Source organism: Mesocricetus auratus, unplaced genomic scaffold, assembly GCF_017639785.1.
Source record: "Mesocricetus auratus isolate SY011 unplaced genomic scaffold, BCM_Maur_2.0 Super-Scaffold_100022, whole genome shotgun sequence".
Classification (NCBI taxonomy): Eukaryota; Metazoa; Chordata; class Mammalia; order Rodentia; family Cricetidae; genus Mesocricetus; species Mesocricetus auratus.
In genome coordinates, this window is record NW_024429203.1 from 29,880,145 (window position 1) to 29,907,754 (window position 27,610).

Genomic DNA, 27,610 nt, shown 5'->3' on the forward strand with positions numbered 1-27,610 from the left:
TGGATTTGTTCCCCAGAGCAGTGGGGGCCTGGAGGGTGGGAGAAAATCTGGCTGGCCTATTGCCCTTCCTGTTATGTGTGTTACATGAATAATGTCTCTTGATGCTTGGCATCTGGGGTTCTGCCACAGGCATTCTCTGTGAAGCCATCAGTCAAGCCCCTGGGACCTGTGACACAAAGGGAAACCTGAGAAACCAGCCCCCCCTCCCCCATCAGTGAGTAGCACTTTTGGAGGGGTCACTTCTGGTGATATTTTTTTTTTAAAGTAAGCTGTAATCTTAGTTTTTTATTGATTTACTTATTTTTAGTTTCTGAGTTCACTGCCTTCATTGTTAACCCATACTGGAGTCACTGTGGTAAGTTATCCACATAATTCTGCTATGTAACTGTTTCCAGATACCACAACCACTTCAACAATAAGCACCATTATTCTTTCTGCATATTTATGGACAACTTAGGAAAAAAAAGAGGCAGGGAATGAAAGGGATTTGATGGGAAGAGAGAGGCCAGCTCGGTATAGACTGGCATTTTTCAGGATTCTCACTGAAGCTGTGCCTGAAAGTAGCCAGAGGCAGACAAGTGTGTGGTCAGACAGAGCTGGCTGCACAGAAAGAATCGAAGTCAAAGTGACCCCAATTCTTTTGAGTATCGGGGCTGTATTGACCTTTCAGGGACAGTCTGAAGATAAGTTCTCTGTCTGTCTGTCTGTCTGTCTGTCTGTCTGTCTGTCTGTCTGTCTGTCTGTCTACCTCTGTGTGTCTCTGTCTCTCTGTCTCTGTCTCTGTCTCTGTGTGTGTGTGTATGTGTGTGTGTATGTGTGTGTACATGGGTGTGCACAGGTGCCTGTGAAGGCCGCAGAGGTCAATGTCAAGTGTCTTCCTCAATTTCTGCCCACTTTATTATGTTTATTATGTTGTGAAGCAGGAGTTACTGATTCAGTCAGAGCAGTTGGCCGGAACATTTTAGCAATGTTCTCGTCTCTGCCTCTTCAGTGCTAGGGTTATTGGTGCTCGCTTGACTTGGCCTTTTCTGAGGGTGCTGGGGATTCGAACTGGGGTTCTCAGCCTTGCAGTAAGTACTTGCTGACTGAATTATTGCCTCAGCCTCTAATCTTAAACGTGAGGAGCTTATGGTTGGTTTTTTTTTTTTTTGACCGTAGAAAGCACAGATAAACTTCTAACTTGTTTTATTTATTTATTTTAATTCATTTACTTAATTTGTGAGAATTTCCGTGATCGCCTGTTGAACTGGGAATCAGTCAGGGTGGCTCTCTGTCAGCTGAATACTGATGAGGATGCTTATAAATTGATTGTTCCGGCATATTCTTATTGAGCCATAGACACAGAATACTGCTCGAATGTCTTCTCTGCATGCTTGGAGGAGTGCATCCTTAGCCGGTGTCCTTAGCCTGCCTGTCAGTTCTTCACTTCTGGGTGCTGTGGGAGAGGTGTTTGTTGTTGTTGTTGTTTGTTTTGCTTGTTTTTCATATATTTTCCCCAGTTGCTATTTCTTTTTTTAATTAATTAAATTTATTCTCTTATTTTATATCCCGACTGCAGTTTCCCCTCCCTCTTCTCCTCCCACTCTCTCCTCCACCCCCTCCCCCAATCCACTCCTCCTCTGTGTCTGCGGGCAGGCCTCCCATGGGTGTCAACAAGACATGGCACACCAAGTTGAGGTGGGACTAAGCTCCTCCCCTTGTATTAAGGCTGCAAGACAAGCCAGTATGAAGGGATTTTATTCATTAATTCAACCCATTAGAAGTTTAAAAATTTTTAAAGGGTTTTAAACTGCTTTAACAACATTCCCTAATTAGTCTGCACATTTCTTTTTTTTAAATCTTTTTAAAATTTAAATTAGAAACAAGCTTGCTTCACATGTTAATCCCAGCTCCCTCTCCCTCTCCTCTTCCCCCGCCCCCCAGTCCCCCACCCAATCCCCACTCTGTTCCCTAGGAGGGTGAGGCCCTCCATGGGGGATGTTCAGAGTCTGTTATTTCATCCAGGGCAGGGCCTAGGCTCTCCCCAATGTGTCCAGACTGAGAAAGCCAGGGATAAATACTGATCTACTACCCAAGGCCCCATAGATTGCCTAGACATCCTCACTCACACTCACATTCAGGGGGTCTGGATCAGTCCCATGTTTTCCACACAGCTATCAGTCTGGGGTCCAAGAGCTCCCCCTGGTTCAGGTCAGCTGTCTCTGTGGGTTTCACAAGCCCAGTCTTAACCCCTTTGCTCATCACTCCTCCCTCTCTGCCACTGGGTTCAAGGAGTTCAGTTCAGTGTTTAGCTGTGGGTGTCTGCCTCTGCTTCCATTAGCCACTGGTTGAAGGATCTAGGATGGCATATAAACTCCTTATCAGGGAAGGGCATTTAAGATAGTCTCTCCACTATTGCTTAGTTTGCCAGTTTGTGTCATCCTTGTAGATCTCTCCTCAAACCAATAATGACTCCCTCTATTATGGTATCTCTCATCCTGCTCTCTTCTATTCTTCCCCCTGCTTCCCCATGTCCTCCTCTCCCCTCCTCTTCTCACCCTCTCTTTTTCCCAGTTCCTCATCTCCCCATGCTCCCAGTATGCTCAGGAGATCTTGCCCCATTCCCCTTCTCTGGGGTACCATGCATATCTCTAATTGTAGGTTGGAGATGTAGCTCTATCGGTAGAATGCTTGCATATCATTCACAAGGTTCTGGGTTTGTTCTTAGGTACTACTTAAACTGGGTGTAGTGCAAAGGGCTGTTCTAGCACTTGGGAACAGAGGCAGGAGGATCAGTAATTTAAGGTCATCTGCAGTTACACAGTGAGTTCTAGGCTAGGCTGGGCTACAGGAACCCCCCTTCCACATACATATATACACACACACAATTTTGAAATATCTTTGGTGTTGTGGATACTGCCTGTAATCTTAACACTTGAGTGGTTGAGGCAGAAGGACTGCCTTCAGTTAGAGGATAACTTGGGTTACATAGTGAGTTCTAGGCCAACCTGGGTTATAGAGTGAGACCCTGTTTTGAAACCAAAAGATCTTTGTAATTTTCCCATTTGAGTACTTGGGTTCAACTTCATTTGATTTTGGTACTTTGAACAGATGCCATAATTGAAAATATGTCATAGGATGATACTTATTTCCAAATAAGAATAATGTATCATTGACTATTCTAGGTAATGAAGAAAACCTATGAAATTCTTTCCATCAATTCCATGCAAATGCTTTATTTTGAAATTGACTAGTGATTTTCCATTTTTACTAAGATCAACCAGTTTTGAAAACCCCTTGAAGATGTTATATCCATACAAACATCCAAACATGTTTTTCAGTATGTGTTTACATGTGTACAGTGTGTGTAAGTTTGTGACTGGGAATGGCACAAGTCTTTTGAAAGATCAAAGCTCTGTCCCACACTTCCTCCACCACAGCCACACCTCCTAATCCTTCCCAGACAGATCCACCAGTTGAGGGCCAAGTATTCAAATTTATGAGCCTATGGGGAGCATTTTCATTCAAGCCACCACAACTTCCTTCCTTTTTGATCACTTTTAAAATTGAAAATAGATTTCTTTTTCATACAATATGTCCTGATCATGGTTTACCCTCCTCTATCTCCTCCCAGATTCTTCCCACCTCCCTACCCACCTAAATCCACACCATTTTTTTTTCTGCATAAGAGCCATGCAGGTCTCAGCTTTTTTTTTTTTGTCTTTTTGAATAACAGAGAATTAGTATTAGTTCCTTAATTATTCAGCAAAACTCAGTGATGAGGCTGTATGATCCTGGGATACTATTCCTGGTTCTGTTTGGTGATTGATGATTGGTCTATTTAGATTTCTATTTACTCATTTCTAGGAATTTGACAGCGTTGTCAAACTTGTTGGCATACCCTTGACTAAAGGAAGAGCTCTGGGCAGTCAATGACTGCTGAAATCACTCTTCTCCAGGGATGAGTGCCCAATTTTTTTTTTATCTTAAACAAAGAGGTAGCTCTAAGGAGCAGCACAAAATGGTCTCAGTGTCTCAGCAAGTGCATGCGTGCGTGCATACGTGTGTGTGTGTGTGTGTGTGTGTGTGTGTATGTGTGTGTGTGTGTGTGAATAATAAAGAAGTGGCCATAAAATTTGAGGAGGAGTGAGGGTGCAGGTATGGGAGGAGGGAAGGAGGAGATAATGAAAATACAGTATTTGTATAAAATTCCCTTTAAAATATAAATGAAAAGAGGGCTGGAGAGATGTCTTAGCCGTTAAAGGCTAGGCTCACAACCAAAATATAAATGAAAAGAATGGGGGCATATGGTAATCTGTGATAATACTTTATGTGTCTTTGGTGTGAGTTCAACTTCTCCCTCTTCATTTGTGATTTTGAATTTTCCTTATCCATTTTTCTCCAATTTAAGAGTTTGTCTCTTTTGTCTTTCTGAAGCACAAATCCTCTGGTTCATTGACTTTTTTTTTAAGTCTGTTCAACTTATTTCCACTCTGATATTTATTATTTCCTTAATTCTACTGATTTGAGGTTTAGTTTATTCTGATATTTCTTGTTACTTATGCTGGAGAAGATGGCACATTCTCAGTCATCTGAAGACACAACTGATCAGAGTTCCACTCCAGGGCTAAAGAGAAAGGGCTTCAGGTTAGTTCCTGAAGGGGTGGAGGCCTTGTCAGTGTTAGGAAGTGAGGAATCACTGAACCCATTATGGGAGAATATCACTGATACATCACAATCACTTACAGAGCATTAGCAACTCATCCTCACTGTGCTGTGTGTGGTGTGGCTCTGCCTGGAGGTACAGAGATGACAGGTAAGATGATCCCAAGTTGGCTGGTTACCCCAAGCTTCCACAACCCTCTCATGTAAGCCCCAAGAAACCTGCTGTTTCCAGACTCATTCCTTGGAGGAGCCTGTCTTTGACAGTCACCTGGGATTCTAAGTCCTAGGTGGATAAGCAGTGGTCCCCTAGGGCTTATCTCTTTCAGCTGGACCCAAGAGACAAGTTATGGAAACTGAAATTGAGTCTATATTTTATTTTTTTCTTCACTGAAAATATATTTTATGCAAATATTCTTATTATGATTTCCCTTCCCCCAACTCTTCTGAGATCCTCCACACATCTCCTCATCCATTTGTCTCTTGTTAGAAAGCAAACAGGCATCTAAGAAATAATAATAAAACAAAACAAAACAAAACCAACCAGATTAGGACAAAACAAACAGAAGAAAAAAAAGTCATAGAAAAAGCATGAGAAAATTGTATAGACACAGAGACACAAACATTCATACACACAGGAATTCCATAAAACTAGAAGCCATAGTATATAAGTAAAGGACCTGTAAAGTAAAACAAATAAACAAAAACAAATAAAAATGCTCTGACAAAATATTATGAGACAAAGAATCTCCAAAGATACCACTGAGTTTGTTTTGTGTTGATTGTTTCCTGCTGGGCATGGGGACTGCCCTTAAGAGTGGTGTGTATCCCCAGTGAGACTCTGTTGGAGAGAACGAATTTCTCATTTGTTAGTGGTTGTCAAGTAGAGACAATTTCTGGATTAGGTATGGGGGTTTGTGTCCATTTCTCCTCTCAGTGCTGGGACCCCCTCTGGCACAGACCTGTCCGGGCCCTGGACATGCTGACACATCTCTATGAGTTCGTATGTATGTTGGTTCTGCTGTGCCTAAAAGGCCTTATTTCCATGGTGTCCTCCATCCCCTCTGTCTCTTCTGATCTTTCCCCTTCTTTTTCTTTAGGCTTCCCTTAGCTGGGAGGTGGAGGTGGGTATTTGATGGAGACATCCAATTTAGGACCAAATGTTCCAAGGTCTCTCACTTTCTGCACATTGTCCAACTCTGAGTCTTTGCATTTGTTCCCATCAACTGCAAGAGGAAGCTTCTCTTATGACAGGTGACTAAGGGAATAGCAGAATGCAGTTAGGAGTCATTTTACGGTTATATCCCTCTAGTATAATGGTTGGATTTGGTTTTACTCTAGTTCCCCTGGCCTATCTGGTAGGCAGTGTTGGGGATGAGTTCTATTTTATGGACTGGGCTTTGTTTGGTTACTCCCATAAGCTTAGTATATTGTATTAGTACACGTGGTCAGCTCATCATTGTAGATCACAGGGTGTAGTGGCATCTTGCCTTGCCACTTCACTTACGGTGGTGGCCATATCCTATGGGTGTGGCTTCAGGTGTGCAGACATGGTGACCCCTTATAAGGAAGAAGAGGGGCTGGCTCGGTCTCTTGGGTTGTGGTGAGAGCATCCTTGCTTCCGAGCCAAACAACAACATTATTTCCAATTTCTGGCTATTATGAATAGAGCTTTAATGAACATGGTTAAGAAAGTGTCTCTGTAGTAGGATGGAGCATCCTTTGGGTATATACCTAAGAGTGGTGTAGCTGGGTCTTGAGGAAGATCTATTTCCAGAATCCTGAGGAACCGTCACACTGATTTCCATAGCAGCCGTACAAATTGGCACGCCGACTAACAATGGATGAATATTCCCTTTACTCTGTATCTTCCCAACATGAGCTGTCATTTGTTTTATTGATCTTGGCTATTTAGACTGGTGTAAGGTAAATCTCAAAGTAGTTTTGATTTGCATTTCCCTGATGACTAAAGATGTTGAACATTTCTTTAAGTGTTTCTTAGTCATTTGAATTTCCTCTTTGGAGAATTCTCTGTTTAGATCTGTATCCCATTTTTCAGTTTGGTTGTTTGTGTTCTTGATATGAAGTTTTAAAAAAATCTTTATATATTTTAAATAGCCTCCTATCAGATGTGTAGTTGGTAAAAATCTTTCTCCATACTGTAGCATGCTGTTTTGTCTGAATGGTGGTGTCCTTTGATTTTCTGTTTAATGAGGTCCCATTTACAAATTGTTCTTAGTGCTTTCACTATCCATTTTCTGTTCAGAATGTGACAATGAATTCAGGGTTGCTCCCCACTTTCTCTTCTATCAGATTCAGTGTATCTGGTCTTATGTTGAAATCTGATCCACTTGGAGCTGAGTTTTGTGCAGGGTGATAAGTATGGATCTATTTGGATTATTCTGTAGGCAGTCACACAATTTGGCCAGTGCTATTTGCTGAAGATGCTATCTTTTTTTCCAGTATCTGTTTTCTGGTGTCTTCATTTAAAAAAATCAAGTGTCTGGGTCTTCAATTCAATTCCATCAATCACCATGTGCGTTTTGGGCCATTATCATGGTATTCCTATTACTATAGTTGTATACTATAATTTGAGATTGGAAATAGTGATGCCTCCAGAACTTTTAGTATTATTTAGGATTGTTTTAGCTATCCTGATTTTTTAGTGTTTTCTAAATGAAGCCGAAATTATGCTTTCATATTCTCTGAAGAATTGTGTTGAAATTTTGATGGGGTTGCATTGAATCTGTAGGTTGCTTTTGGTAGGATATCCATTTTCACTATATTAATCTTTTTTTTTGGTTTTTTCGAGACAGGGTTTCTCTGTGTTGTTTCGGAGGCTATCGGTCCAGCCCGGCCTCGAACTCACAGAGATCTGCCTGCCTCTGCTTCCCGAGTGCTGGGATTAAAGGCGTGCGCCACCACCGCCCGGCTTCACTATATTAATCTTACTGATCTATGAGCAGCAAAATCTTTCCATCTTCTGATATCTTCTCCAATGTCTTTAAGTTTTTTGTCATAAAAATCTTTCACTTGCTTGGTTAGAGTTACCCCCAAGATATTATATATTACTTGAGGCTACTGTGAAAGATGTTGTTTCCCTCATTTCTTTCTCAGTCGGTCATTTGTATATAAGAAGACTATTGATTTTTGTGGATTAGCAATTGAGTTTTGTGTAAATCTCATGTCTTGATCTTAAATGCTCAGTGCCAACCAAAAAGGGAATTTGGCTAGGGAACTGAATAGTAGTTTTTGTCTGTTTTCTGTTTTCTTGTTGAAATGTTGAGTTTTATAATGCCTAGACACGACCTTGTAACTTTATTAAATATTCCTATTTTTTTTACCTTTTTTTTCTAACAAAAGTGTTTATTGCCATTAATTGTCACATAGCTCAAACTTTTAATCTGCACTTCAACTGCTTGGAATTCCTAAAATAACTCCACACCCCTGTGTTTTTCATGTAGTTTTGCTCCATGATGATTCATCTCCAATTTCCAGTTCAAAGCCCACCTTCACAAAAATTCCTCTGCCATTTGGTCACTGAACTCCCATGGCCCTGGAAGGGCTCATTCTCTTTCTAGAGAGTCCCAAGGATAACCTAGGTAAAATTCACTACCAGCTTCAGAAGGTAAGGAGTAGGCATTGGCTTCTAAACACTGTGGGGCAAGGATAACCCACTAATCACTCAACTTTCTCTGAGTTGTCACTTTCTTCTCAACAGGCTCTCAGGGTAGAGGAAAACTGTATCACCCTGAAATGTCAACTTTTGCTTTGTAGATGGGTAGAAAAAGTTAAGTAGTTCAGCACTTTCCAACTTGTCTGATTGGTAGTTTATGAAGACTCTGGGTATAGATAATTTGCATAATGTAACCTACTTCTTGGAAGATTCAATTCCTGATATCTCAGTGCAAACCAACTCCAGCTGTATTAGCTGCTAAGGCTAAGGGTGCTTGGTTGGTACATCCTAGGGGCCCTTTTAGGAGAATGCCTTTTTCCATCTTCCCTAGAGGCCCCCAAACTTCTGACAGTTCTTACATCTATTGTGAGACTCATCTTGGAGATAACTCTTGTTTTCTTCTTACGAGATGGGGTTAGGAATAAGATCAGGAGGTAAATGGGCTATAGAAGGCTAAGGAATCGTTCAGTCTCACTCTGTCCAGCTGTTTCTTTCTAGGTTCCACCCTGACATAATGTACAAGGTCATCTTCCATGATACTACAAAGCACCTTATTATTTAACAAACACTTGTATAATGCTTGTTATGGGTAAGGATCTGTTGTAAATATTTAACAGATATGAATTATTTCACCATGTAGCATCCTCAAAAATTCATCTCTGGTGAACTGACCATGACCATGAGCTGTGCAGAAACCCTGTGAAGGCAACCAGCTGGAATTCCCAGTAGAGTCTCTGGCAGAGTAGGGTGTCTCCTTTGGTGGGGCTTCTAAATAAAAAACAAAGAGCAGAAGATAGAGCTTACATCATCAAATTGGTTGCTCACAATATCAGGCAGAAGCTAACTAGGGAAATTGAACTACCATGGGGTTCCCGATTAAGTCTTTTCTTCCTATGGATGGCCTTCCCATGCCTGAACTTCTGGCTTCTCTTTCTCTTCATAGGCATTTTTTTAAATGTGAGGGGATAAGTAATGGTAACCATTGTTGGAAATGGTCTACTTCCTAACTGTTCTCAAGAGTGCAGTGTCTTTACTCATGTGTTGATTTTCTGTTCTCTTCCCTGTCAGAGGTCAGCCGCAGGTAGCCCCTTTCAAGACAAGGGCCCTCAGGGGACACTGTAAGACAAGTGTTCTTGGGTCTGAAATAGAGAAAGAGGCATCCCCCCCCTTCAAATTCAGCTTCTAAATTAGCTCAATCAGCACATGAAAATTTGCCAATTGTGGTGTTTTGAATGAAAATGGCCCCCACAGACTCAGGGAGCTGCACTAATAGGAGGTGTGGCCTTACTGGAATAGGGATAGCCTTGTTGGAGGAAGTGTGTCATTGGGGGTATGCTTTGAGGTTCCAAATGCTCAAACTATGCCCAGTCTCTCTCTCTCTCTCTCTCTCTCTCTCTCTCTCTCTCTCTCTCTCTCTCTCTCTCTCTCTCTCTCTCTCTCTCTCTCTCCCTTCCTGTTGCCTTCTGATGCACATGTGGAAATCTCAGCTCCTTCTCTAGTATCATTCCTGCATGTGCACCACCATGCTTCCTGCCATGGCACTAATGGACTAAATCTCTGAGCTGTAAGTCAACCCCAATTAAATGTTTTTCTTTATAAGAGTTGCTGTGGTCATGGTGTCTCTTCAAAGCAATAAAACTCTAGCTAAGACACCAATATAATACGCATTATACCCGGCTCAGAAGCACAGATATATCACATGTATTTATGTATACTAGCTACTCTTGCTCAAATCTTTTACTTCCCTCCTACCTCTGTTTCCTACAAATGTCTTTCTGTTAATATCTATTATGTTTTCTGATCCTCTGAATTTAACCAGGGCTGTCTCTGTGACCACAAGTTTGGAGATATCCATTGGGGTCTTGGACTCAGCATTGGGAACGCAGCTGAAGACAAACACTGACTTTTTCGGAATCTATACCTAACATTTCATCAGAAAATTGTGGAGCTTTATTTTCTGCAGGCCCAGTGCCAATAACTGCAGCCACTGTGAGCTCAAATTGCAATGACTATGTCATGCTCAAAAGATGACACTTTTCAGCAATTCAATGCCATGCTAGTTTGGCTAAACAACAGCAAGAAATTCCCTATTGGGACTTTGACCTGTCCAGGCATGGGTTATTAACCTGGTTTACAGTATCAGGCATGGATTCTATCCTGTGCTCAGTCCCATCAGAGAACCTTTGGTTGCTCCCATAATGGTTGTAAAAGTGTTACTCAGGTGGACACATCTTGCCTAGAAGGTTGGTTTCATATTCATTCACAGCTATCTAAGACTGTTAATGCTTTTTTCTTCCCTAGAAACCTGCATAGCCCCTTCTATCACTTGAAGGAATTTGGGTGGAAATTTGCAGTTCCAGATTGTTTTCTCAGAGGTGTGTGGAGTTTTAAGCCGTAGGGTCTTATTCTCTAGTTTTGGTGGGTAATAAAGAAAACTGAGAAGACTGTATTGTTTTAGGGACCTTCCTGACCACAACTCTCACAGAAGGCATCCCACTACCTAGCACTGGGAATTTTGTTTAGTGATCCGTTGGTTCTGAGAGTAGCATTATTTAGTCATGCAGAGCATCTCCCCTCAACATCTCTTTTATATGTTTTAACTGGGTCACACAACAGTAGGCTTCCACATGACTTTTTCACACATTCTTCATTTTTGGTTAACCCTCATCCCCTTGTCTCTTCAGTCCTTCTCCCTCGCTCCCTGTTTAATATTTCCACCTCCAGTATTATCCCTCTCTGGTTACCTAGAACAGTAGCTACTCCCTCCTCATCTTCAGGGAGAACATTTCAAACCCATTCTGTTGGTGGACACAGAGACTGGACTCTTGAGTAGGGACCTACTACGCTCCCTGTAAAAGAGGCTAGTGTCCATAATGACAATGATGACACAGAAGAGCCTGAAAGCATGTTTCCCTTTGGTGTTAGACACTTCACTTTAGGCTGATCCTTTCCTTCAGGTCTGGGACTCTTGGTCATCCTCACACTTGGGCAGGACCCTGGATCTCTGGTTCAGAAAGCATGCATTTATTGGAGAATTCAGGCACCAGGAAGCCTTCTTAAGCCCTCTTCTCTACCTACAAGTTAAGCAACTGGTGGGGAGTTAATAAGTGATGAATTAAGTTCCACAGGTGATATTACTCTTTTCACTCTAGTCCTCAGACATTTGTTGGGGGGGGGAGAGTCTAAAAATTTATAAAGGTGATTTTGTTGAGGAGTGTGGATTTAGAGTTTATAAGTCCCAGAGCAGTGTATGCTAAGCTGATCTGTGACAGCATTGATAGCTATGATGTGGGGATACATTTTAGCCAGGTATCTCTTAGGAAACTGGGTTTTCATTGGATCTAGATAAGGCATGGAGAACTATTGTCAATATTTAATAAGGATATGCAGGACTCAACTCTGCAAAGTCACACTTAGGACTTGTGCTTGCAGACTCTGGCAGGGAGCCAAGGAAAGTCATGTTAGTCCATGGTATGAACTTTAAGGGTGAGATTGCATATTTATTTTCCCAGGGCCAGCTACAGGGATTCATTTAATAGCAATGTTGACAGCTTGGATCTGTGCTTGGCTAAGAGTGACCAAGACTGGAAACTTCAGCCCTTACTTTCTACTCCTGATCTTTGAATTTGACCTTCCTGGGCCCTTCTTATTGTTCTCATTGCTCTGTCTTCCTACCCACACCTGCTGATGCTCAGAAGGTGAGCCAAGAGAAGGCCTCACAAGAAAGAAGCCAATGTGTTCGAGTTCTCCTATTTTTGCCCCCTTCTATCTCCAAATGATTCTTTTAAGGTGATGATGGTTGGGGTATATCTCCTGATTTCAGAGTTGAGAGGATTCCTGAGTTCTGCCAAGCTAGGGCAGAACTAGACAGTCTAGTTGAAACCTGGTTTCCTGATTCATGTATCCTCTGATTATAACATACAAGTATATATTCTTATGCAAGTGTGTATTCTTGTTTTCTACCCAAATTGTCTCAGGAACATCATCTGCTCTCCCATGCCCTCTATCGTAAACACATATGCTTGCAGACATATATACATACATACATACAGACAGACACAAACACATACACACACACACACAGAGGCACACATGCTGTAGGCATGTTGTGTATTTTTCTTGGGTAGTATGGCCATAAATTCTTATTATCCCTTTGATAGAACTCTTGGAGCTATGATGATACCATCCTCCCCATCATCTCAAAGCACACTTCCTCACAGGGCTTAGGTAATCAAAGGTGCCATTAATTATTGATCATTCATGTTCTGAGCAAAGTGTTTAGCATTTTATCCATTATTTCTTTTAATTTCTTAACAAGTTTTCAGAGGTGTTATTATTTCACTGACTTAATTTAATGGGTGAAAGTCAAGAGACAAACAGAAGTCCTATAACTCATTTAAGATCATTCAGTCATCCGGTGACCAAGCTGGGATGAAAACCAAGAGCTTACCTATTTTTCTTTCCCTCTGCTTTGACACACACATACATATGCACAGAAAACAGCCTCTCTTGGTGTTCTATAATAAATGGAATCCCACTTGTGGATGCCATTTTGGAAATACTTTTACTTTCATAATCCATCCTGACCCTCTTCTCATATTGGCAAGCATTTACATGCATTGTTTTATAACATTGCCTCACATTTCACATTATGAATGTGTGCTCTGGTTCCCTGTGTTGTGTTCTGGTTTCTGTTTCCAGCTACTCACCAGATGGTGAACATTTAGGTTGTAATCAAATGTCCATGATCATTATGCTTCAGTGAAGAACCTTGGACAGAGTCCCTTGTGTAACTTTGATGAGCATTTTTGAAGGGCAGCAAAAGCAGAATTGCTGTGTGATAGAGTGTGAAATTTAAAAATTTCAATAGACACTGGAAAATTCTCCTTTAAACTGTCTTTAAAAGTTGATAACTTTTATCTTGGCAGTGGTGCATGACTTTAATCCCAACACTCAGGAGGTAGAGAGAGGCAGATCTCTGTGAGTTTGAGGCCAGTCTGGTCTACAGACACTTTCAGGAAGTTGATAACTTTTAAAGAATAGTTACACCCATGTTTGGAGGAAATCAGGGTCTCTCAATGGAGGATAGCCTAACCTAAAAGAAAGTGAGGTCACTATCTGGAGGTCATCATACTGAGCTCTGAGCTGTCAGGTAGCTCAGTGAGAGACAATTGGGCTGGAGCAGGTGCTCCTCCTTTCTGTTCCTTGGAGTCACCTCTGAGGCTACCCTCTCTCAAGATCTGCTCTGACTCCTTGAACTCCAGAAGTATCAAGAAGGAAATGGAGGCTGTTAAAAAAAAAAAAGAAGAAGAAAATGGAGTAGCAAGTAGTCCGTCCTGGGTTTGGGGCTAGGGCTTAGTGGTGCTGACTGAGCCAGACCAGGCTCCTTTCCAGCAGACTGGGTAGCAGATGCCAGCCTGAGCCAAGACCAGACCTCAGGAACAGTCTGCAGAGAGAGTGCCCACAACCACAGAGGTGGATTCCAGTAAACTCCTGTTGCATTTCCCAGGAGCAAGTCTAGGCTGGCTTCCTTGTTATTACCCCCCCCCCCCATTTTGGCTTTCAAGTTATATTAGATGGGTTTTGGAATTAAAAATCCCTTGAACAAATATGCAAATTGTTTTGATTTGAGGTGTAACAGGCAGGTGGAATTAATACTCCAAAACCAGCACTTTCTTCTTCACTTAGAATTAAGACTGCAAAATCAAGGTTATTACTTTTTTCCCCTATAGAAATGGAGCTTTCTGCATCTGGTCATCCTTGTTCACTGTTCAAGAAGGAAGTATTCAAGGTGAAAATATTAATAAGAAACTTTTGTTTGTTTGTTTTGCTTTTGAGTCTCACATCAGTCCCTGTGTGTTTACCAGAAATGAAACTGCTGCAGCTATAAGGAGAGTTGGGTTAGTCCTGGGCAAGAGAGGGAGACTATAGCCCTGGGGCCTGTTTGGGTGTTTCCTTATCTATCTATCCTTCCTTCTGCTTGGAGGGACACTCTGTTCTGCCAGGGGAATGGACCCTGACCATGGAACTTGCATGAAAATAACGAATAGTTAAAAGCGTGGGTTTCAGAGCTGGATAGATGTGGATATAGACTCTGATTTCCTTCACTCTTATGCTGTACCTTTGAGTATTTTAACTTCCTATGACTCCATTACCTTCAGAGTGCACATAAACAGAACCTGATTCATTTTGCCAGGATGAAAAGCATGACGATGTACATCAGGTCATGTAGCCCACCACAGTTCAAGACTCTACTGCAGAGTGTTGAACAGTATTGCTAATAAATTCAGGAGCTCTCACCCACTGGAAAATGTGGGTCGCATTAGAGTCCCTCATGTGTCTGGGGATGGGAAAAGTTATGCAGAGATAAGAGGAAGACCAACCTTGGTTCTTAGGTCTGAGGAGCTGTTGAAGAAAAGAGAACTGTCTTTGATTGGAAGATGATGGGTTAAATAGAACCAAACGAAGTCTTCAAGAAAATGCCAATAGGGTGAGACAGATGACCAGATAAAACTAAATTCAGGGAAGAGAAAGTACTGGTCTCGGGTTATCCATGAAGCACCCCTCAATCTGTCACATCCCTGGGAGGTGGACAATTTTGTCTTCATTTTATTCTAAAAAAGGTGCCAAGGCTCAGAAGCTTGAAGTGAGTCATCTGCAGTCACACAGGTAGAGATGACTAGGGCTTGTATTTGAAACTCTTCCACTGAGGCAGGCCTGAGCTAACCTTGAAAGAAGGGTGGGCTCTGAGAGGTAGAGGTGACAGGGATAGGTTTCTCAGTCTGCTGTGTTGTAACAATGAGGAACTGAGTCAACTGAAGAGACATTAGGAATACTGCTCTGAATAAAAAGAAAGCCCCTGACATTTTTGCTGGCTTTTCCTCCATGGCAGACTATGGACATCAGTGCCAGCCCATCCTCAAAAGTGAAGACCTCACAAGACTCTGCCTTGACAGCTCAGCAATGAAATCTGACACTGGCCCTGGTCTCAAAAGGTCCCAGGAATTTGCCTCCTTATTGGGCTGGGCACATTCCAAGGCCAAGTGGCCACCTGGTCTACCCCTCTCAGGAAGATGGGCATTTGCATTGCTGCATACTCAGCGCATTTTGCATTTCTGAGAGCCTGGACAGGTTCAAAGTAGGCTGGTGTGATTGATGATGTACTCCTGAGGACTAAGGACATCCCAGGGCAAGTGCTGGTTTTTGAGGAAGAATACTTGGGTTTGAATCCTACCCAGGCTTTTTTTTTTTTTTTTTTTTTTTTTTTGCCTAAGCCCTTGGCCACATCACTTACTTCTCTAGCTCTCATTTTTTCTTACTATAAAGTGAGAATGATTCTAAGAAAAACTACTAGTTTAAAACTGAATATTAGCTGCTATAAAAGTCCAACCTATGTGGATGAGAACTTGATAAAAATCCTTATATGCTCTTGGAAGTCATGGATTGTTGTAGGGCATTGTCTAGCATGTACAAGGCCCTAGGTTCAATCTATAGGACCACAAACAGTAGCAACTTCAGCAACAAGTATTACTGCATTGAAATCATTAACTATTTATAGTGGTTTGAATAAGAATGGCCCCTATAGACTCAAGTGTTTGGACACTTGGTTCCCAGTTGATGGTGCTGTTTGGGGGTAGTTTAGGAGGTACAGCCTTGTTGGAGGAAGGATTTGGTTCAAATCTATCCATTGCTTGAGAATCATGTCTCAAAGGTGAGATTATGGTAGTCATGGGCATATTTTTCACTTATTGTTCCCAGGGGCTCATAGATGGACCACACCAACTGTCAATCACAGCAGCTGGTCCTCTATATGGACTTCACTTCCCATGCTTCTTTTATGAGGAAAGCTGAGTTCTTCCGAGTTTTCTTTCTCTAAGGGACTGGTTTTCTATGTCAAACTCTCCTTACCTTCTCTTGTTCTAGGCATTTGTAATGTCCCCAAGAAGTTGATGATGTTCTGTTTGTTACGAAGAGCAAGCCCACTTAATTATGTATGTTGCTTGCTCAGCCAGGTCCCACTGGAGTCCTTTGGAGGATGCCTGGAGCAGATGTCCAGTTTGAGACACTTAACTCTTCTTCTGGGTCCTCAGTGACTGTGTTTTCCTCAACTTAAATTCATGGACTTTGCTGATACCAACTGGATATTTGCATAGTGTATCTCTGAGAACAATCTTAGGTCTAAACTTCACATTTATGAGAAGTTGGCTGATTGCATGAGACATTGTTGGTTGGTTTCCAAGGATTAGATCAGGCAGATAGGCTATTTTAAGATGTAAAAATTCTCTAGGAAGCTATTGTCAAAAAAGCTTTAAAATGGACTGCTATGTTTCTACGGAGACCTATTAGGAGGAGAGGTCTGACTCTACTGAGAGTCACTTGAGAAGTATCATGTTTTAAATTCAATCATTTCAGCTCCTGAACCATTTTATTCTCAAAGAGTGGCTGACTGGCCATCAGTTATGAAGCCCATCCCCAGCCATAATTCAGAGCTGGGTGGGAGGGTGGAAGGAAGTACTGGTTAATTCAGTGTTGTTCTCTGAGATGTGGAAAACTGGGTAATACCTGAGAGATGTTAGACCTGTGCATCAAATAGGAATGTTGTTTTTCTATTGGAAAACATGAGGGGAATTCACAGGGGATAGAAGAACCACCATAGCTTTGGCTGAGTTTCTCTCCTTGGACTTATCTCTGCCAGTAGACACAGATGGATACTGCCTGTGTTAGTTCCAAGGAGGAAGAAAAGGAAGGTTAGGGATTCCATAGTTATGTGCACTAGGCCAGGAAGAACAAATTCTTTGTAGCAGGGGACCTCCTCTGGAGCTTAGCTTAAACAGTCAGGTATAATTCTTAATCCACTTGGAGAATGAGACAAGAAATGGGTGCATAACCTAGGCCTTGGGATTTTGATTGACAGCATTACCAGTGGTAGGAGAGGGCAGTGTCTGAAATTCAGGTCTAAGAGCTGATTGCATCCTTCATTTCAGTCCTTCTTCTAGGATTCTGCTCTTTCTCCAGCTTCATGGGCTGTCAGTAGAAGGAAGAGAAGACAAAAGGCCACATCGTGGTGTGTTTGTGTTACTCTAACAGAACACCCCAAGCTGGATAATTTGTACAGAATAGAAATTTATTCAATTCTCAAGGTTAAGTCCAAAGCACTGGTGGGGCTGCTCTGTTCTAATAACATGGTTTCTGTTCTAAGGTCATGGCAGCATGACCCTGAACCCTCTGGAGGTGGCAGAAAGCAGAAGAATTCTACCAAGGCCATTTTCTGGGATCCCAATCCCATCACTTCATGACCTGGTTGTCTTTTAAAGGCCCTTCGTCTTTACATCACATTGGCAACAGCTAGGTTAGCTAAACAATAGCATACCCGATTCTGCAGTTCCCACAGACAACCTGCCAATACCCATTGGATTTCTCTGTAGAATCATTTTCTTTTTCTGGGGAGTGAGGATGCATTTGTCTTGCATTTTCCCTCCTAGTTACTTATATGATATATTTATGATCCTTGCCCCTTGCCTCCAGATTTCTCTCTTTCTCATGCTCCAACGTTTCCCATTATAATCTATTGATCTGAGTTCTTACTCATAATAATAGTCTTGCTTCCTCAACAGTGCTTTGAGCTCCCTGAACCATGTCTGAGCTCAAATTGACCTGGCACCTGCAGTGACTTTGCAGAAACATTTGTCATTCAGGGTTTACCTTCCTGGCCTATGACTCTACTACAAAGATGAGGCAAGCTCACTCTCCTGCCCAGAAACCCTCCTGAGAACCAGTCTGAGCTGGCTGTTGCTTGGGTAGCTTACGGAGCTGGTGGCTGCCTTGTCTCTTAGGAACATCTGGTTCCTGTCCTTAGCCCCATGTTGTCAACCACAGCTGCTTATTTTGGCCGGGCAGGTTCTTTCTCAGAGGGAAGAAGTGGTTTGGGTTCCAAGTAGACACATCTCAGGTTTCCCTTTCTCAGTAGTTCCTTACTCCTCTGCTGGCAACAGGAATTTGTAGTAGCTGGAAAAGCTAAACTTACCTCAGAGCTCCACGTTGCTGACTCAGAAGACTGGCATGGTGGCATGCTCCTGTAATCCTGGGACCCAGAGGTGAAAGCAGGGAGGTGAAGACCAGGCTAGCCTGGGCCTCAAAGAAGACCCTGTCACGAAGCAAACAAGGCAAACCAAAATCAAGCAACGAAACAGGCAAAATGTTAATTCTCTAACACAATCACAAGATATTTCAACCACTGTCACTGAGAGTCAAGGCTGAAATCTTGATTTTTCATCACTATAAATTATGGTCATGATGCAGAGATATGTGAGAGAAGGGGACAAAAATCTCCATGGAAACATCAATTTGAAATCTTAAATTTACATAGTTTTGCCTTTTCTGGGATTGTTCCACACCAAGCATAGGGCTGAGCCCCTCATGACCATTCTCTGGAGTCCATAGGAGGCAACTCAGTGCCATCTCGATGCCCATTTACATACAGGCAAACTGAGTCAGGAAAGGCTAAGCTGTTTACTCAAGCAGACCTCTGCAGGGGATTCAAACCTGGGTGTGACTTTTGTAGTTTGGCTTTTCTTCCCTTAATTTTTTTTCTACCTCAAAAGGAAATAGTGGCTTCAAAATTTAGGATGCTTTCAGGAAACAGAGAGTGGAGGGGTGCAATCCAACCCACAGTGAGCTCAAAGATGAATAAAGATGTTTGCTTCACTTTTTACAACTGATTACATTACATTAAACCCACAGAAGTGTGCTATTTTCTTCCCAGCATCATGACCAAAGTGTGAACAGGCATGTTTACTGAAAAACAGCATCAGAATCAATTGGGAGCATGTCCGAAATGTGGGATCTAGGGCCAGGACTACTAAATTAGAATTTTATCTGAACAAGATCCCCAGGGGACCCCTGTACACACAGACAAATGACAGGGCTCCAAGTCTGAGAATGGGGCCTACATATTTGGGACTTGTTCAAAGAGGAAATATCTGAAAGGAGAACTCCAGGAAAATATTTTTTCTACATGGGTATAACTTTTCATCATTAAAACAAATTATCCACTCGTGATGTGACTGGTGGCAATCATCAGCTCCCCCCAACATTTTGTTTAAAATATTTCTTTCATGTATGGTCTCATTCAATGTTCACAACAAGCTTATGAGGTAAGTATTCTATTTTATCCTCATTTTTCACAAAGAACAGCATGGCATAGACATTAAGTAAGTTCTCCAAGGCTGACACTACAAGAAAAAACAGTTCTTTTGAACAGTAAAGTTTCCCTGAAACCAAATCCTTGGGTATGCTTAAGTACTGTTCTTACCACCTGCTTTCAAGCCAACACTTAGCAACTTTCCAAGTTATTCCACAAGATAAGGGCTGAATTACATCTCAGCACAGCATACAGACACCTGTGTGCACACTAGAGCTGAAAGCAAAATATTAACCACTTATTAAATACTTAGACCTGATAGCTCTCTGCTTATATTCTAATTTTCCATATTTCAGTTTTTATATCTCTTCTGATTTGGTAGAAAGAATTTCATATAAGAATGCAAAAACAACCCTATGTCAAGAGGGATGACATGGGTCCTGATCACCTTTCCCCCTGCAGAGTACTTGGCACAGAATTTTGTATGTAGTAGCAACACAATAAATGCCCTGTGAATATGTAACAGCCTGTAAACTTCAAGCCTTTCCCAAGAATTCTCTCTTCCATTTTTCTTCAGGACTTTCAGACTGATACTTCAGGGGCTGGTGAGATGACTCAGTTGGTAAATGGTTTGCTTTGTTAGCACAAGGACCTGTGTTCAATCATCAGAATCTATGTTTCAAAAAAAAAAGACAAAATAAAATCAAACAACAACAAAAGCCAAGCAGGCATACAGAGCTTACTTGTACTCTTAATAATGAGGAGGCAGAAACTGCTGTGGCTCACTGCCTAGCCATCATAGGGTATGTGGTGAGTTCCAGGCTGAGAGACCTTAAAAATCAAATGAGCATAAAGGAGGATGGAACCTGAGGAACGGTACCTGACGTTGTGTTCTGCTCTCTCTCTCTCTCTCTCTCTCTCTCTCTCTCTCTCTCTCTCTCTCTCTCTCTCTCTCACACACACAATTCAAAGGCACTACTTGAAATAGTGCTGTACTGGAGCAGTTTCTTCACAGGAACCATGATGATACCCTATCAGATTTCTTAGGTTCTTTCAATTTGCACCACATTTTACTACAGAGATTCCCATGACAGCATTTCCAACAGCTGTTGGAATGAATGATTCTTATTCTACTGTGGTTCTGAACAAGATGAAGAGTGGGCCGCTTGTTTGTATTACCTGCTTTGGGAGAATTCCATTCCAAAGAGTGACCATTCTTACGGGAGGTCAGGCAGAGACGATGGAATTCTATGGGTTTATGTTGGAATTATGGTAGTGTAGTCCATTGACTTGGGCCTTTGGTTCTCTCTGAATCTGGTTTCTCATCTGGAAATGGGATACCAACACCTATCTTATTGGCTTGTGTTCTAGTTTGCTTTCTACTGCTGTGATGATGCTCATGACCAAAAGGAAATTGGGGAGGAAAGGACTTATTTCCCTTTATAGATTGCAGTCCATCGCTGAAGGAAGTCAGGGGAGGAACTCAAGGCAGGAACCTGGACGTAGGACTGAAGCAGAGGCCACAGAGGGACACTGCCCACTGGCTTGCTGCTCATGGCTTGCTCAATTTGCTGTCTTATACAATACAGGACCACCTGCCCAAGAGTGGCACTGACTGCAGTGGCTTGGGCCCTCCCACATTAATCACTTTCCTACAGGCCAGTCTGATGAAGACATTTTCTCAACTAAAGTTCCCTCTTCCTGGATGGCCAGAGCTTGTGTCAAGTTGACGGGAAACTAACTAGCACAGCTGGGTTTAGGGAACAAATGAAAGGGAGAATGTTTGCAGTCTGATACAACAGACAAAACAGCTCGGTGGTGGACATCGGCAGAGGTTGTGGACATCGGCAGAGGTGAGCAGCTGAAGCAGCAAAGGCTTTTCTCAGGCTTTTGTGCCACTGGTGATGCTCTTATTCCAAATGAGAATTTCGTGTCTCATCGTCTCAGAGAATTTGGGAAGGCTTTGGGCGTTCTGGGCTTTGAGAAGGAGTTTGACTCTCTGGAATGATACCAGCTGTGATTTCATGATTGATGCAAGAAAAACAGAATTATATAAGTTGTTTTCAGGGTGAAACCCATGTTCTGAATGTCAAGGTGAGGTTTGAATGTATTGGTCTGTGTGCTTTGGCTTCTAAATTGTGTCCCAGAAAGGTTAGAGCACTTGCCCAATGTCATGAAGTAAGTGATCAGAGTCAAACGCAGATTGACCTGGCTCTAGAGTTTAGGTCAGTCTGGACTAATTTGTTTTATATTAAAGTTAGTGCTTTGGAAGGTGAAGGCCCTCTCTCTTTCTCCTGGACCAAAAAGGGTGGAAATGAATCCTCCATTTCCTTTTGTGGGTTTGGGAGGGAATGCTGTAGTTCAGGTGCTCATGGCTAACCACATTACCAGGCTCCCTTAGTCTTCCACACATGGTTTTCTCCAGTTAATCATTGAACTCCTGTTCCTCAGCCAAGGAGTGGCCAAGAGCCAGGCCCTGGGGGTGGCAGCAATGGCTGCCTTACATACAAGAAAGTGGGCCTCATCTTGTTCTATCAGGAGGGGAAATGAAGGTTTGGAGAAGAGCATCTAAGTCCATTGAAACTTTGAGTCTTCTAAATTTGTCTTCTTAGGGAAGCAGGACCAGAAAGAACACTTTAGCTTTTGAGCTTGGCTGCCAATATATGTTTCAAACTCTCCAGAAAGAAGTTTAAAGGGGCCATCTGGGGTTTCTATCTGTCTGTGTCTAGTTATGCTTAGTAAAGTTGGTAGCACAAGGAACAAGGTGCTCCCTGGAGTCTGACTCCTCACAATGACATTGGAAGCTGGCCTGCCAGCCAAAAGCAGGTTCTGGGATCAGAATAAGGAAGAGAGCCTGGTGAGGCTGGGAGCTCAGAGTACCAATCAGCCACAACCATTTCCAGAGGGGAGCCCCCCACTCCCCACCACATCTACTGCAGCTCTCCAAGCCCTAGACTTCTGTGCAGATTCAGAGGAATGTCCTGGCTGTATTTGTCAATTTCAGTTGAAGGGTTGTATGCAAAAGGGTGGACCAAGAAAGGTTTGGGATGGAGCTATCTTGCTCTTTCTCAGGGTATTTCCCATGTGCCGTGACCAAGGCTCAAGGAGTGAGGAGTATGCTAGTAGAGAAGAAATAAGTATACTTGGCTTATTCAGTGCACAAGGGTACTGACCACAAAGACCCCAGGTACCACAGAAAGGACATCTTTGGGAGGGCATGGTGGTAGGTCACACTGGCAAGCCTTACTATGTATTCCCAGCCTCTGGAAATGCTTTGCAACACAGAGAAAGCAGAATGTTTACAGTATTTCAGAACTCAACCTCCATCCCTCCAAGCCAACACTCTTCAATGAACAATAACACAGGAAGAGTGTGCTTAGGATTTGTTAAGGCTCATGTATTTCATAACTCTTTGAGAGCATCAGTCTCCTTCCGAGGGATGGGATATAGCTCAGTTGGTAGAGTGATTACCTAGTATGCCCAAAGGTCAGGGTTCAAGTCCATTGGGCTGGCTGGCCAACAAGGCTGATGCCTCCTCAGCTCCAGATTACAAATCCATACCACCACACTCAGCTTGCATGTTAATGCTTTTAGAAATCTCAGATAATCATGACATGTCACCATAGTTGGGATCCACTGAAGGAGATGATCTCTAAGTCCCCTTCTATCATAAATATATCATCAATCAAATTTATCAAAATCCTTCTTGAACTTACATGTTCAATAAGTCAGGATGAGATAGTTTCAGTATGATTTTCATGATAACCTTCTTGAGTGACACAAACTCCAACCTCTTGCATGGTGACCATCCTCTCTTCTACTAAGGCCTTGCTCATGACTCCAACCTTCCAACCTTTGCCCCAGCTTACTGGCTATGAGTCCTCTATCACAAGTTCCTGGAATTAGAAACTACTGGATTCCACAAGGGTTTCAATTAAAAGAGTGCATAGGAGAGCACTCTGCTCTCTAATAGTGACTTTATTTCTCCACTCAAAAGCAATACCTACTGAAAAGATGACGTTAACCAATAAGATGTGAAAGGAAAAGTTCAAACATGATGCACTAAATAAGCCGGGTTCACAATCTGTGGTGTTTGAAAGAAAATGGTCCCCAAAAGGAGTAGCACTATTAGGAGGTGTGGCCTTGTTGGAATAGGTGTGGCCTTGTTGGAATAGGTGTGGTCTTGTTGGAGAAAGTGTGTCACTGTGCAGGCAGGCTTTGAGATCTCATATAATGTTCAAGATATGCCCAGTGAGACAATTCACTTCCTGTTGCCTACAAGATGCAGGACTCTCAGCTACTTCTCCAGCACCATGTCTGCCTGCATGCTGTCATGCTCCAGCCACTGTGATAATGAACTGAACCTCTGAAAATGTAAGCCACCCCAATTAAATGTTTTCCACTATAAGAGTTGCTGTGGTCATGGTGTCTCTTCACAACAATAGAAACCCTAATTAAGATACAATCCAAAAGAAAACATCCCCAATTATACCTTTCACAGGGAGCCTACTTAAAAATGAACCCCAATTCATGGAGATTCTTACCTTCTGGTGAGTTCTCCTTGCCAGAACCAATCCTTTGTACAATCACGGTGAAATCCCTTACTTTAATCCATAGTGGAAGTAGTGATGTTCACTCTCAAATTAACCCCTCCCCAGGATTCACAACTCTTCTCATTATGGCAATCCCAGGACTCTGATAACCCCAATAAAGTCTTCTCAGAGCACTATTTAACCAAGACTACTCAATTCAAGGGGTGAGGTGACTTCACTACGAAAGCCCCAGGGGAGCTGTGGAATTCTGTGTCTAATCCATCAGGTTAAGTGACAAATAGGTATCTCCTCTTTCCTCATTTCTCCATTAATTATTCAAGCGACAGCTGATGGAACACACACACAGAGAGAGAGAGAGAGAGAGAGAGAGAGAGAGAGAGAGAGAGAGAGAGAGAGAGAGGGAGGGAGGGAGGAAGGGAGGGAGGGGGAGGGAGGAAGGGAGGGAGGGAGGTAGGGACTATATCTCCATATTTCTGAAAGCTCTGAAGGATGTTCTTTATATTAAGCAAGACAAACTTTGCTGTCTAGCTTAGAGAGCACAGATTCCTGTTGCAATGAGTCCAGTGCTTCATTTTTATGCAAAACTGTATTCAAAATTCTCAGTATTTTTAGTCCCTGCGTATTGCCAAAGCCCCGAGGGAACCCAAGGACAGAGTTTAATTACTCTGCATTTAAAGCACTGGGTCTTAAATGACATTCTCTGGCCACATTAAAATCTAGGTCCAAGACTTTAAGATACTTGATGGCCAAGTCCTATTCACAAGCAAGTCATCTCCCTACTCTTTGTAAGAGAAGAGGTAACAGGGTGGGCAATGTTACCAGAGCATTCTACTAGGGGTTAATTAGCAGGTTCAAGGATTTGGAAGTGATGATGAGGCCATGTTTATCTGGATTTTGGTTATTCACAATGTTATTGGCTTCATTTAAAAAATTTATCTTTTTAGATTGATGAATTACTTATAAAAATACATGTATCAACAGGGGGCCTCCTCTCCATCATTCAGTTATCCTTGAATATCTACAGAGGGCTCCCAAATATTCACCCACAGGCTCAGGCTAGCCACTAAGATGTCTGTGCTGTAGCTTATTGCTTTAGGTAATAGTTTACAAACATTTATTACCTTCTACTCCCCCTCCCATCTTATCTCTCTCATGGTCAGGAATTGACCCTTAATTAAGGTTTCCAAAGAACTTGAAAGTTAAGTCTGTGCCCATCCTAACTGAAACTCTTACAGACCTCATTTCTAAAAATTGAGTCCCTTTTTAATCCTTCCCTATGCACTGTGAAAGTGCTTACTTAGCATTTGGTTTACATTAGCTAATATTCTCAGATAGTTCTAGAATAACAGTTTTATTCATTCATTTAAATTTCCAGCTATGATTTTATAAAAATGTCTCTGTTGTATAAGAAGCCAGATAAAACACAGCTATGACATTTTTTTCATTTATTTTATATATCAGCCACCATTTTCCCTCCCTCCTCTCCTCCCTTTCCCTCCCCCACCTCTCACCTGTCCCCACCCCATTTACTTCTCCTCTGTGCAGAAAGGGTCAGGCTTCTCATGGAAGTTAACAAAGCCAGCTATGACTTTTATGGTGAAAGTTCAAACTCTCAAAAGATTGTTTTTCTAGGTATAGTATATGGAGCCTGTACTGAAAAACCTTTGGGAGTTTGGACCATATCCTCATGTATCCTGTGTGTAAGAACTCATTTTAGAAGTATTGTGACATGGGATGAGTTCTTTCATCTCTTTAATGTCAGTTTCATCATTTGTAAAAGGACAATAGTAATCTGACGATTATATGGTTGTTTGTGGTTTAAGGAGATGGTTCAGGAAGCACAGGTCTACAGAAAGAGCACAGAGCAAGTAAGTGATTAATATGCTAATAGGTCCCTCCAGTGAATGATCAGACATTGGAAATGCAAGATAGACAAAGGGCTAGGATAAACTTGTGTGCTTTGCAGGACATACAGACACCGGGCCCCGACCCACACTTACCCTGCCACGCTTTCTCACACGGAGGTATTGGTGTGTCATTCCTGTGTCCAGGCACATGCTGATGATGGTCTAGGCTGTCCAGTGCTGCTGGAAATGAGCCATTGGAGAGTTAAGGCACTGTGTGGGCAGAGTCCATCCACTTAATAATATGCTGCTATTGATCTGGCCTCAAATCTAAATTTCCCGGAGAATTCTTAAATATTATTTTAAGGTGGGGTGATAATCCGTCTGTCTGTTGATATCTATTACTGGCCTCCACACACAATAACACACACAATAACACACACACACACACACCTGCATACACATGAGCATGTGCTGGCCTCCACACACAATAACACACACAATAACACACACACACACACCTGCATATACATGAGCATGCGTGCATAACTCAGAGACAGAGAGAGAGAGAGAACAAGAAAATAAGAAAGTCAGAAAATACTTTGTTCAAAGTGGAAGGGTACTAGATTAATGGAGAAAGAGGAGGAGGAGAACAGAGGTTGGGGAGAAGAGAAATGGGGGAAGAGAAGCAGGAACAGGAGGAGGGATGGAATCCAGGGCAGGGATATATTAGTGGCAGCTATTGAGCGATGTTTGTTCCTCTGCTTTCTCTTGGGGTCAGCTGCTGGAGATGGGATGGATAGCATTAAGGGGTCTTGGACTGTATGAATAGGTATTTGTTGACTTCAGGCCAATATCAATTTAATTTCAAGCCATTAAAAGTCTAATTTTCTTGGCACCTCAGAAAGGCAGCAATTGTTCCATTTCAGCGGCACAGCCATTCTTTGAGGCAGGCTAGAACTTGTCCTGTTTGTCCAAGCCTTAGTTAAGTACTGAGGGAGAGGACAGACTGAGTCATTCTGAAAGCACTCCTGTCTTGTCACAAGGAGGCCACCGAGTGGTAGTGAGTCAGCTTCTCCATTCAGGTCCCTGCACTACCCTGGGGCCTTAGCGATTAAGCTTCACATCCTGGTACCTTGGAGACAGTTTGGTCCTTCCAAGAGGCCTGATAGAGCTGAAAACAGACCTTTGTGTGGGGTTTAATGACTCTATGTCTACTGAACAGTATTTCATAAAAGATGGCTTAAACTTGTCACCAGAGAGTAAGGGGTAGAGTTTGCATGCCTACTATCTGGGAGAATCTGGGCCATTGACTTAGCTTTTATGAGCCCCAGACTCCTCAGTTTGCTCTCAGTGTTGTCATGAAGAGTGAATGGGATAACGACTGAAAAACCTGTACACAGAAAGATCCATACAGAATTTTAACTGTGGTGCCAATATAGCTCCATGAATCAAAGGTGGGACATGAAAAAATACACCCAAGATTTCACTTCTGTGGTTGTGTCTTGTTGCCTTCGGCAAACAAGATTAACTAGTGTGGTTTAACTATGTAGTATGACTAGTGTAGTTTTGACTCCACGTGGGTTACTTTCCTTGACCTTGAAAGACAGCTGGACTCCTTAGTAAACTGATTGGAGGACTCAAACTCTGAAAGTCAGTTGTAAACAACACAGACAATCTTACAAATCAAACCCATGTAAGCATGTGGGATACATATTTAAGGACCAAGCCAGGAGTTCAGGAAGAGAAGATGACC

General features: G+C 42.3%; 1 long non-coding RNA gene across 1 annotated transcript; it reads right to left on the reverse strand.

Moving 5' to 3' along the window:
* Positions 1-5,032: 5,032 nt before the first annotated feature.
* LOC121133564 lies at positions 5,033-26,625 on the reverse strand. Its single transcript, XR_005870449.1, has 6 exons — positions 26,376-26,625; positions 26,011-26,094; positions 18,342-18,461; positions 17,238-17,341; positions 8,990-9,085; positions 5,033-5,146 (listed from the first exon to the last, which is right to left on the reverse strand). It is a non-coding gene; the product is annotated as an uncharacterized LOC121133564 (long non-coding RNA).
* Positions 26,626-27,610: the final 985 nt, after the last annotated feature.